General features: G+C 39.7%; 1 pseudogene; it reads right to left on the minus strand.

The window, feature by feature from the left end:
• Positions 1-6,546: 6,546 nt before the first annotated feature.
• LOC137281100 (sodium-dependent glucose transporter 1A-like) lies at positions 6,547-10,999 on the minus strand (annotated as a pseudogene).
• Positions 11,000-13,122: the final 2,123 nt, after the last annotated feature.

The raw sequence follows: 13,122 nt of genomic DNA on the forward strand, positions 1-13,122 counted from the left end.
ACATGATCTTCTCTCTATCTCCATTCTTGCAAGGGTAACATTTTGAAATAGCAACGATGATTTGTGTATTGTGACATATCCGTTGTAAAGACGCTAAAGGAAAGCCCTTTTTGTGTTTACGTTTAGTCAAGGCGTGACCATACAGAAAAAATCAAAAACATGCAGCATTCAGACAAAGAGAGACATTTGTTCAAACTAGAGGTCACTGTCCCCAAATATACACATATTGACAAAATACTTTATAAGACCGTGGAAAATGTAAATAAAGTACATTCTCATCTCATATAAATATAAGGAGATCTTTTCTTAAGTCTTGATATTAAGTTATAAGAATGTAGTATCAGAATTGCATGTTGATATACCCAGTATATTAAGCCGCAACCGACGTTATTGTTTACAGATTAATAATATATGTTCTTCATTCTCAGTGTAATACTTCTGTTTTACAAATACTGGCTTAAACTGTATTTGTACAATGTAGAGGAGTATTTTCGCGTATTAACAGCGATTCTTAGTTACTACATCTAAATCTGGCTAAACCAACCTTAACCTGTAGTGGTAAGGGGAGATAAGGCATGTTTCAATTTGTCTTTCCATTAATGTGACAAGTGATCATCTTGCATATGTCATTGAGATAATCTCTGGCTGAGTGTACAAACAGTCATCATTCACTACCAGAGATACCCATACAAAATCCTTAGTGAGACTAGCCCATGTGATTCACTGAAAGTCCATCACAACGGTACATTGTATTTTCAATCTCCTCTCCCTGTATAACATACAACTCTTGCAGTCAATGTGCACATCGAGTTCTCGCACTCTTACGAGGAACCCTTTCAGAGCTGGGTGCACTAGAGTCAGTGCCGTCAACCACAAGACTCCGATCCTCACCGACAACGGAGCGCAATCCACGGCATACAAGTTGCCCTATTCAATCGTGGGTCCACATGAGGGAGGCGCTACTAGCATTTCCCAGGACTCACCACAAAAACGTTGCTTTTCACTAGTGCTAGTGTCTCCGTCATTTTGTGCCACTAAGAGACACATCGTTACTCAAACCACCACTGCTATTATTACTTATAAACATAAATCGCTCGAGTATGGTAGCATCTATTTGAGTGAAAGTCTTCCTCCAGCGAGGGATTATTCGATCTGAATTTCATTTTTGTGCAATCTGCAATACCAGAGGAATGCTAGAGTACAGGAAACGCAAGAGCATTTAAAATTCTACATGACTGTGTATTCTTCCTTACGTTTGCCCTTTACATGGGCATTTTTAAGACTGTTTCTAAATTTCATCCCAAAGTAGGTTCTGATCTGATCTTCATTGAGATTGTCCTTAACTCCCCAAACAATGTGACTAATTCTACATGGTCAATCAAATCACCTTGTCAAAGACAAAAGGACGTGTCTGTCCTTTCGGTGGAAGACTCGGCATGTGGAATCTCTCTAAGCAAGATAAGATAAGACAGCACTTTAATATCCCAAGGGAAATTTGTCTTACAGCACGCCAGGTCATACAATACATTGGTAAGAGAGCAGATAAGAGTAATCTAAAATAAGTTAATTATAGCATTCATTAACACATATACAACACACAGTCAACACATATTGTGCATGGCAAACTTAAAATGGTCGATCAATAAGAGGATGGGAAAATATTTTAGAATAAATCATGAACACATTCGCTGTAAAGTCTAACGCTCGTTAGTATGAGGGACTGTCGAGGGCAGTTCAATCTCAGCAGCGAAGGCAAAAATTTGTACTGGGAAGTTAGGCAATGACTGGTATCATTGATTATTTTGAGTAAATTCTTGAGTGTTTGCCGTTCCAAAATTTAAAAGACATTCAAACAGGAAATGAACGAAAGTATGCTACAAGAGGTATGGGGACCGGGGTGGTGCCAATTAATCTGCGTAAGCAAAACACGAAAGAAATCACCCTGAAACTTTCGTCACACCTACTTGAGCTAGCAACAATTTATAAAGACATTCAGTAACACCAATATTCACTCGGGGAGGTCAGTACTTTCCTGGAATCTTTAAATGAATTTGCAAAGAACAAAATAATAAAACATTGTGCCCATTCAGCACATTGCGATGATATGTATTTGCGTCCTGCAAAGCAATTTTCTGAACAATGACGTGGCCCCTGCAAACTCAGTACCCATGCCTGATTCTTCGTATTTCGTATTCTGATGCATTTAACGTGACATAATAAGTTCTGTAACAAATGCCCATGTTACACGTTTTAACGTGTGGCATCCTGTGTTTTTACAGATCATGTTTCGATATTATTCCTTGTTCTTTGATTGTGCTCAATAAATTTCTCTTCCATGTGCTTCTCATCAAAAGTACGTTTTAACTCAAGTGAGCCATACTTCTCCACAAGCGTCTTTTCCCGTGTGGACCCGGGACAGAATGTCTCCACAGCACCCCACTGCTTGTCGTAAGAGGCGACTAAATCGGGCAACCTGTTTGCCGTGGGTTGCGTCCCGTGTCGGTGGAGGACGGGATCCTGGTGGTTGAGGGCAGTTGGGCTTTTAACTGCGTTCCATTTGCCCAACACACCACTTTGGCCCCCACTTCGCCCGATTCTATCAATCGGCTGGTCACGCCAAGCTCTGTGTATGGACTTAAATTTTTGTCATTACACTAATCTGTTTGGAAAATGTTGTTACTTGTGGTCTTGGCCGAATTGTTCTCTTAACATGTTTATGATTTTGATCTATGATGTTTGCACTTTGCCTAGAGTCTTATGCCAGAAGGCGGTGGCTCATGGGTAGATGTGTTGTTAATAACTCTTCTGCTGGAGTATATCATCCGAGTATCCTTGGTGCTGCAAGCTGGAGACCCACTTGTTTTTAGCATTGTCCTTGTGATACTCCGTGGTCGGTGGGGAGTTCGGATGACGAACTATTGAAAATTAAGCATGGCTTATGAAAACCCCCCTAAAAAAACCCAAACGACAACTAGACACTGATCCAAATGATACTGATCAAAGACTGCCCACGTCCATTGAATACTGGCCACGATTTCTTGTAACTGAAACTGTTGACAAGACTCCATTAAAGTTGAACCGTTTTGCCATATCCAAGGGTATACAGGGCCTTGCAGGTGATGTCAAGAATATTAAACGATTGCGTTCCGGTGCTTTGTTGGTTGAATGAGGGAAAAGGCAACAAGCCACAAACCTTATTAGCACAGAATTGTTTGTTGGCGTTCCAGTCACGGTTTCGGCTCATAAAACACTCAATACGAGCAAGGGAATCATCAGAGATCGTGACCGATTGTTTGTGGATATGACAGAGCTTGACATCATCTCTGAGATGAAAGATCAGGGCGTACTCAATGTAAAACGTTTCACAATCCGGAAGAATGATGTTGTTACAAACACCAATACTTACCTGTTCACCTTTTCCTCACCAACTGCTCCAAAATCTCTTAAAGCAGGTTATTGTAACATCAACGTGGACACGGACATTCCAAACCCTCTGAAGTGCTTTAAATGTCAAAAGTTCGGTCATGGCGTCAATACTTGCACATTGTCTGTTGTATGTGCTCACCTTGGCGAAAAGACACATACAACAGAAGGTTGTGACAGTAATGTTAAAAAATGTACAAACTGTGCGGGTGACCACTCCTCCTACTCTAAAAGTTGTCCTGTTTGGAAACATCAAATGGAGATAAATAGAATAAAATTCACTCAAAGCGTTAGTTGTGCGGAAGCAAAAAACCTAGTTCAAAGCTCAGAACATAAGGAGAGCCATGCTTCTATCACCAGAACACCGTCAGAAGCAGTAACCGCTAAAACAACAACGTCATCTGTATGCTGTCAGACAAACCTGACCTGGGTTAAAACGGAATCTCTTCTGATATTCTCACCTGCAATATCTACCCAAACAACAGAATCAGTTCCTAGTACATCTCAAAGCCAATGTGAAACATCCTCTGATCTTAACGCATCATCTCAGCCTACAAAGTCTAAACAACTCTCTAAAGGCAAAGGTACAAAGCCAGATTCTTTGAAAAAACTTAGTGGCAGATCCACCAAAGGGTCAGACAATAGAATCAATTTATACAACAAATATAGATCCCTTGAGCACATGGACGTGACTGAAAACGTCCGCTCTAGGGCACACAGCTTGTCGCCGGCCAAAAAAAGTACGGGGAAGATCCCCAATAAATCCTCCCAAACGATAGCTTATCATAATCCTATTATACAATGGAATTGTAGGGGACAAAGGACTAATTTCCATGAATTACAACTTTTAATCCAATACTTATCTCCCTCCGCGTTCTGTCTGGAGGAGACATATTTGAAAGAGGTAGATGTTCTTAACCTACGTTCGTTCAGTGCATATGATTGTTTTTCGCCTAAGGGTGACAGGGCCACTGGAGGGTCTTCCATTCTAGTTAAACAGAACGTTATCCATAGCCCAGTTACACTTACTACTAATCTTCAGGCTGTTGCAGTGTGACTAACTTTGCACGTTGCGTTTACATTATGTTCTCTCTATGTTTCTCCGTCTTCAACGTTTCACAAACTCGATCTTCAAGGTCTATATGATCAACTCCCAAAGCCCTGCATTACTATGGGAGATATAAATGCAACAATAAATGGTAAAGGTAAAGTACTCGAGGAATTTTGTTCAGATAATGATTTATGTATTTATAACGATGGCTCCAATACATATTTACATCCTGGTACAGGAACCTATTCTGCTCTCGACTTGTCAGTCACAAATTCAGAACTACTAAATGACTTCGAATGGTCAGTCCACGATGACCTCTGTGGAAGTGACCATTTTCCTACTATGTTAAAATCTGTAACTCCATCTGATGTTCCTCCGTCATCAAGAAATTTTAAAAAGGCTAACTGGGCTTTATATGAAACACTGTGTGCTGAAAAACTTAAACCTGAACTTTTTATTGACGTTCCTGATGCTATTAAATGCTTTTCTGATGAACTGAACTCCATAGCTGATGCGTGTATACCGAAGTCCTCTGCAGTTCCACATATCCGGAAACCATGGTTCAGTGATGAATGCAAACAAGCTAGGAAGGCAAGGCAAAATGCAGAAAATTATTTCCGTCGCCATCCTATGGTGCATAATTTAAATAAATTTAAGATTTTAAATGCTAAAGCACGGCGTACTTTTAAACACAACAAACGCCAATCTTGGCAAAATTATGTATCTAAAATAAATTCTCGGCCCCCCATGTCCAAGGTATGGAACATGGTCCGGAAAATTAAGGGTAAAGGTACTAAATCTAGTGTCCACCATCTCAAACATGGAGATCAATTATTTACGGATAAATCAGATATTGCTAATAAACTGGGTGAAACCCTTGCTAAACACTCTTCCTCTTCAAATTATGTACCTAAATTCCAACAGTATCAAAGACAAGAAGAAAAAAGAACTATTAATTTCAACTCAGATAATGGGGAAGATTATAATGAAACATTTTCTATTCATGAACTCCATACTGCTCTTGATCAAGCTCATGACACTGCTACAGGAGCTGATAACATCCATTATCAGCTCCTGAAGCACTTACCAGAGTCCTGTTTAGAGGCACTCTTATCTAGTTTTGATGATATTTGGACTTCAGGTAAATTTCCGTCTTCATGGCGTGACGCTACAGTAGTACCAATACATAAACCTGGACGTGATCATACCAATCCGTCCAATTATCGACCTATTTCACTAACTAGCTGTATTTGCAAGACCATGGAACGCATGATAAATAATCGACTTGTTTGGTACTTGGAAACTAATAACCTTCTCACAGATATACAATGTGGTTTCCGTAAAAATAGAAGCACTCTCGATCACCTAGTGCGTTTGGAATCATTTGTTAAAAACGCACTAATTAATAAACAACATGCTGTGTCTATCTTTTTTGATTTAGAAAAAGCATATGACACAACCTGGAAACATGGTATTTTAAGAGACTTAAATGACTTCGGTTTGCGAGGTCGTTTGCCGCAATTCATAGCCAACTTTTTAAATGATAGACAATTTCAAGTCCGCGTGGGTGCTACCCTTTCTGATCATTACAATCAGGATCAGGGTGTCCCACAAGGCAGTATTTTGTCTGTCACACTCTTTAGTATAAATATAAGTAGTTTATCGAAAGTTTCAAATGATTCAATTGATGGATCGTTATTTGTGGATGATTTTAATATTTCTTGTCGTGGGAAAAATATGAATACCATAGAGCGGCATTTGCAGTTGTGTTTAAACAAAATACATAAATGGTGTCTTGAAAACGGCTTTAAATTTTCTAAATCAAAAACTAATTGCATACATTTTTGTCGTAAATATAAACCACATAAGGACCCTGAACTATCTCTAGATGGCACTCCCATTAAAGTTGTCAAGGAGGCCAAGTTCTTGGGATTAATTTTTGACTCACACCTAACGTTTCTGCCTCACATTAAATCTCTGAAACTAAATGCCTGAAAGCACTTGATTTGTTGAAAGTGGTATCAAATTCTAAATGGGGAGGTGATCAAGCTACTGTCCTCCATCTAAATTGATCACTTGTCCGTTCTAAACTTGATTATGGATCCATCGTATATGGTGGAGCCTGCAAAAAGCAACTTGAATTTATTAGATTCTGTTCATCATCAAGGTCTAAGACTTTGTCTTAGGTCCATTAGAACCTCTCCTGTTGACAGTCTATATGTTGAAGCCGATGAACCATCTCTTACACAACGCCGTATAAACTTATCTTTACAATATGTAACAAAGCTATACTCTAACGAATCTAACCCTGCATATAACTGTGTTTTAATCCTCTCTACAAGGACTTGTACAACAAAAAGTCTTCTCTTGTTCCACCTCTCGGACACAGAATTAAACCCTTTCTTTCTTCGGCTGGCATTGAGCTGGAAAACATAGCCCCTTCCCGTCTTCTTTCTTCTCCTCCTTGGCAGTTGGTCGACCTAACATTAACTACATTTTATAAATCAGAAACTAATGAATTACAATACAAACTAGAATATCATCAATTGAAACATAAATATAGCAATTATAGATCCTTATTCACAGATGGGTGGCGCAGTGGTTTGTGCCACTGTCATTGGATCCAGAACAATATCGTCTAGATTACCAGATAATAGTCCTATTTTCACAGCAGAAGCTAACGCCATATTAACAGCTCTTAAATATATTCAAAGACATCCTAAACATAAAAAGTACATAATCTATTCAGACTCTCTTTCTTGCCCTCAGGCTATTAAAAACCTAGCATGTAAACATTCACTTTTAATAGAAATTATTGAACTTTACAACTATCTTGCCACTGGCCAATACGACATTGTCTTCTGTTGGTTACCCAGCCATGCTGGAATCTCTGGTAACACTTTGGCTGACCTTGCTGCTAAGGCAGCGCTAAACAAATCTGTGACACCACTTCATATTCCCTATACTGATTATAAAGCTACAATTAGATCTTACATCCGTGATCTGATGCAGAAGCAGTGGGACACCCAAGTAGGTATCAATAAATTACATGCAATAAAACCATATGTTGGTTACACCTACTTGGGTTGTCGGTCCAGATTTGAAGAGGTCATACTACGACGATGTCGTATTGGCCTCACTAGGTATACGCATGAATATCTTTTGAAAGGTCAGGCTCATCCGTTCTGCATCCCTTGTGATGAAATCATCACGGTTAAGCATGTCTTACTTGACTGTGTTGAATATTCCATCACAAGGCACAATTATTTTAAATCAGACAGACAGACAGACAGACAGGTTTATTTCGTAGATATGGCCATGAGGCCAATAGTACAAAATGACATCTTGTGTTAAATTACTGCAGAGCGCCTGGACAAGATTTTATTTTTAAAAATTGCAAGACGGAGTATAATGTTATGGTTCTTAGTATTTAGAAGATGTATAAATTTATGTATATCCGGGTTCATGGAATAGATACTTGGTATATAGTGGGTTCTTTCTGCTGCATAAAGAGGACATTTCATCAGCACATGATACTCATCCTCTGGTGTATATTTGCAATAGTCACACATGGCTAAACTCAGGTCAGTGTCTTTAGATCTTCTATACCCAACTACTTTCAGATTAGTTGAGCCGCATCTAAATTTTGTTAAAACTCTGCGCAGATGTTGAGAAGAGAGTGCAGTCAAATACAGTTCTGGAGCAATGTCTAATTTGAAAGTAGAGTATATGTGCAGTGAGTTGGAGTCCGTTATATCCTGTGCCCATTCCTGGTAGTATATGTCTTTACAACGTTGTTTGAAAATATTTAGAAACAGTTCACAATTCCCAACGTTTTGGTGTAGCCATCCATAAGCAAAGCCATGTTGAAATAGTATTGACCGTACTGCCGAAGCCCAGTTGACATCCCCGTTATCGTCTAAACGTTTAAGCATATCGTACACGCGACGGGAGTAACGTGAATCCGGTTGCCGAAGCAGACGTACCCAAAATGAAACAACTCGTGACATGTAGTTTACACGCAGAGGATGTCTCCCACATTCGGCTAAAGCCGCCTTGTTCGGTGTATGATAACCAACGTGTAGTACGCGTACGTTTTTACAGAATTTTGAGTGTACTTTTTCTATTTCATGGCGGACAACAGTTCCCCAAATTTCTGCTCCATACAATAATATAGGTTGGATTTGGTTTTATTTTAAATCAAGAACTATGAAGGACCTTTTTAGTAACGTACGTTCTCATTTAATTATTGCATTTTTAAAAGAATTGAATTTAGTGACTGGCATGTAAATAAATAAGTATTTTATGATTGGAAGTTGAATTAGCAGCTAAGATTGTTAGTGGCTGTATCCTCGAAGGGGGTGGAAGTACCGTAAAATTATTGTCCTCCTGAGAGGGTACGTAAGTCCCAAAACGGTTTAAGTCAGATTGAATCTTCCACTTTTTTTAATCGTAGAATATGTGTCATTTTCATTTGTGGCTAATCTTGTATACAGTCGCCAACAGCTGAGGGGATGGTGTAAATCCAGCCAGGGACCATGCAGGTAGCAGAGGTACTGTAAGTCCCCATGGTCCCTGGTATGGTGATCTATCCTCTGTTGTTGGCGATCTATGGCCTGTTTTTATATTGTACTGTCCAAATAGTGATACTCTCATTTTTTAAAGTTTCCACGCTAGTTGTAATACTAACTGTGATAATCTAGTGGTTTTACTGTCCTTCGTAGACAGGTTCTTCATAATATCCATATATATTCTTTCTTGTCATGTATGTTCTCGTCACGATATGGTTGCAATATTGCCGATGTGACGTTAAATATTAACTCACTCACTCACTCACAAGCGTCCTTACATTCAGAACAGTGGACAAGAGAAACACAAACGCCAAAGTAGCCTCGATAAAAGCGAGGTAAATGTACCATTTGTAGGATATCAACAAAGGATTCAGAAGTCCTTGCAAGTTCCCTGCTACAGAAATGATTGACGTCACCATTCGGGGCACCTTCATCACATCATGTTCAACATATACAAGTATAGTTAGGAAGATATCTGCCATTCCTACTGAAGCAAGAACCATGCAAATCCAGATAACTGAGTCAGACTCATAAATAATGCCTAGCCTGAGACCACCTACATGGAAAATACTTAGACCATTAGAAACGTACAAAAGCTGACTAGGTGTCAGGACGCGATCCAGGAGCACACAGAACAGGCGAGAAGTTGCAAATCCCGCCCAGCAGACTGATGCTGAATTGACAGTCTTTTCCTTCCTCCATCCAAGATCCTTTACAAAGTACGCCATCGTGTAGGCGTAGATGACACTTGTAGAAGAACAGATAAAGAAAAAGAAGAATGCTACATTACCAAGGACAAGGACTTGCAACCATTTAGGAAGTACCCGGGTTCCGATGATTTTCATTTCTTGTTTCTCCTTTCGTGTCTGGCTGACCATAAAAACATTCTGCAGTTATCATTACTCCTGACAGAACATTGAGCGAAGCTGCTATCATGTATGCATACTGGATGCGACTTTCAGAAGGGACACAACTCCCAGGAAGAAGTACATTGTTTTCAGTGAAGTTGCCGGGCATGGGTCCGTCACTGTTGTTGAATAACTTTGATTTATCATGGGTGTCACACAGCATAACGTTGAACGCCTTCTTTTCAGCCAGAAAGGGTCCTACGATAAGAGGTCCTATGACAGTGCCGATGGCAAACACAAAGTGTAGAATCTGTGTAGAATTATGCCTCCGACTCCCCAAGTGCTCAACATGTCAACATTTCCACCTGAAAAACATCAAACCATCAATCAGTATTGCCGAAAACTGTTTGGCAATAGAAAATCGGATCCTATTTCGATATTTGTTAAACAATACCAATCACTGTTATGCATTTCTGCAATTCAACGTATTAAGATTAATACGACCAAGTGTCTTGTTGCCAGTTTCAAGATCATGCCATTCACATCCTTGCATTCAAAGCACAATTTTACTCTTTTTGCAGGAGGTTTCAATGTTTATTGCTTTCATTTTCCCTAAAAGTAGTACTTAGTACTTACCTGATTCAAAGGCTGCTGTTAATAATCCATGTACACCAAATAAGCAAATGGTCAAAATATACACAAGTGTTTGTCTGTGTTTGGCCAGTTTATGAATGAGGACCCCCCCATGAAGACCGATCCTACGAGTCCTCCTACCGCACGGGACGTATAGAAGACCGATGCCTCCTCTACATTGCTCCCAGTGATCTGAGCCAGGTCCAAGAATGCTGGGCCATGCTGGGCACGGCTAATGCCCTGGAAACAATAATGGGGAATGCAGGATGAATTTCGCAGTTAGGAGTGGGTATATAGCGTATTTGAAGATTGGGTGAATTCGCGAATTCAGACTAAGCTTTCATGTATGCAGATTGTGTGCACTCAAAGTAAATTATGAAGGTGTGGATGAACTTCCGGCGGTGCTGAGGATCCTGCAATCGCTGCTGGAGGTGAACTGTTCCTGACGTTGGTCTGACAGATTCAGGTCCCATGGTAAGCTTGAACGATGTATTTAATTGTAGTCTTGAACACAGGTTTAGGAAAGTTTGAGGAAGAGGTTAAGGAAAGGAAGACTACTTGAGGGAGAGTGTTGAGAGATGAGCTGAAATGTGTTCCCAAATTGCCAGAAATCGCCTTGATATATTTACAAAAGCCCGTTTCCATTTGACAGTTACTAATAAAGCTATTGTGATAGAGTAACAGGAACAGTAATCGACTTTGCCTTAGAGATTTCTCTCAGGTACTGACATTACAATCTTCGTTGTTAGAAATAATACAATGAAATACCATTTGTTAGCTTATCATATATAGTGTAGTTTCTGTAATAATAACAAATGTATGCAAGCTTTTTCCACAACAACAACAAAATACTTCATTGTCACAATCAAACAGAGCCTGTCTAATTTAAACCATCACACACCTGTCTGTCAGTAACACCAGCATTGGTATTTTGACACGTTTCGACCATCTTAATGAACTATGATTTCGTTCAGTCATAGAGGAAGAATGGCCATTGCCAGAAAACATCACTGATGCTATGATGCAAGTGGCTTACCACATTTATGTCAAACCAGAAGGATGAGAGTGACATACAAACCGTGGAACCAGCTGAAGCTATACATTCCTACTGAAAGTAATTTGCCCATCGTTCCTTCCCAGCGTTTCAAGTTGGATTGCCAAAACTGGTCAGAGCAAAAATAAAAAGGTTTCTAGATTTCCGAAAACCTACATGAAACAGTTTCCTGTCCAAAGTGAATACTTTCTATCAAGTGGATACATGTTGTATGTCAATGTGTGTTTGAGCTTTTCGTTTCCATAGGCACTCAGACAAAGCCCAGAACCGCAACGGAAATGCATCCATAATTTTGACACACTGTCACTACACGACAGTGCAAAAGTCCACAATCTGGCATAACAGCCTAATTGTTTCTACGATATAATGTCTTTCAACACTTGTATCGAAGAAAGAATGGTTCAGTTGTTCAATTCTGTTACACATGCAAGCCCAGATGCAGTTTTGCGAGGCATTCAGCCAATAACACTAGGGTATTCTACACCATCAATTCTGGTCTAAACAGAGTCCTTATCCGTCAACTCATCTGTTTCTTTCCATACCTGCTGCACGTGCTTTGGCGTTCAACAATATGACATCAACAATATGACTATTTCAAGATCCTATATGATAAAGCACGGTGCACTATTAAACAAGTAAACGTCAGTCTAGACGAAGTTATGCCTCGACCACCAGTTCGCGTGCGCGGATACAAAAGATATGGACTTTTATCCAGGATCATCAAAGTTGATAATATGGGGTCTGATCTTGCATTCACAATCTTCTTTGGGGGACATTTTAGATGTTGCATAAGTGAAGGAAAACTACGTTACATGGACAGTCAACTTCTTCACTGCAATGAATGCGATCATTGCAATAAAGAAGTTGACTATCCCTAGAACTTGGTTTTAATTCACAGCCTCATTGTCCTTTTAGTGGCGTGATACTATAATTGTCCCTATAGCAAAAACACCATACCGATCCTTCAATATGTCAACCAATTTCACTAAAAGTCCTCTCTCCCAGTTGCTGCAGAACGTACAGTTCGTGTCCATTGCAGTCTGCGTTGGCGGGGTAAGGGGGTCAAGACATTCTAGGGAAGAGTGGTAGTCTCCGTATGTGGAGCGATGTTTGGTCTTGGCTGCTTGTTGATAGTGATTTATCTGCTGATGTTTATCTGGCAGCAGTTGAAGGCTCTAGCCAGCTGACGTTATGAAGCCCCCATTGTAATGTTCACGTGCATGTGACTAATAACAGGGTCCAAGACTCCTTCATCCATACGAGTCGTGCGTACATCAAAATGGTCTAAGGGAGGCAACTCCAACTGGCTTACATCACATCTCGTCTCTTTAGTGAATGGGTGAGTGAGTTAATATTTAACGTCACATCGGCAATGACGATAACATTTAACACACTTAAATGGAATATATGCATATTATAAAATGTCTGTCAACAAAGGACAGTAAAACAACTAGAATATCACATAATTTCAATTAAAACTAGCATGAAGAGTTAAAACTAACCATCACTATTTAGACAATACAATAGAAAAACAGGCTATAG

Source organism: Haliotis asinina, chromosome 4 (assembly GCF_037392515.1).
Source record: "Haliotis asinina isolate JCU_RB_2024 chromosome 4, JCU_Hal_asi_v2, whole genome shotgun sequence".
Lineage (NCBI taxonomy): Eukaryota > Metazoa > Mollusca > Gastropoda > Lepetellida > Haliotidae > Haliotis > Haliotis asinina.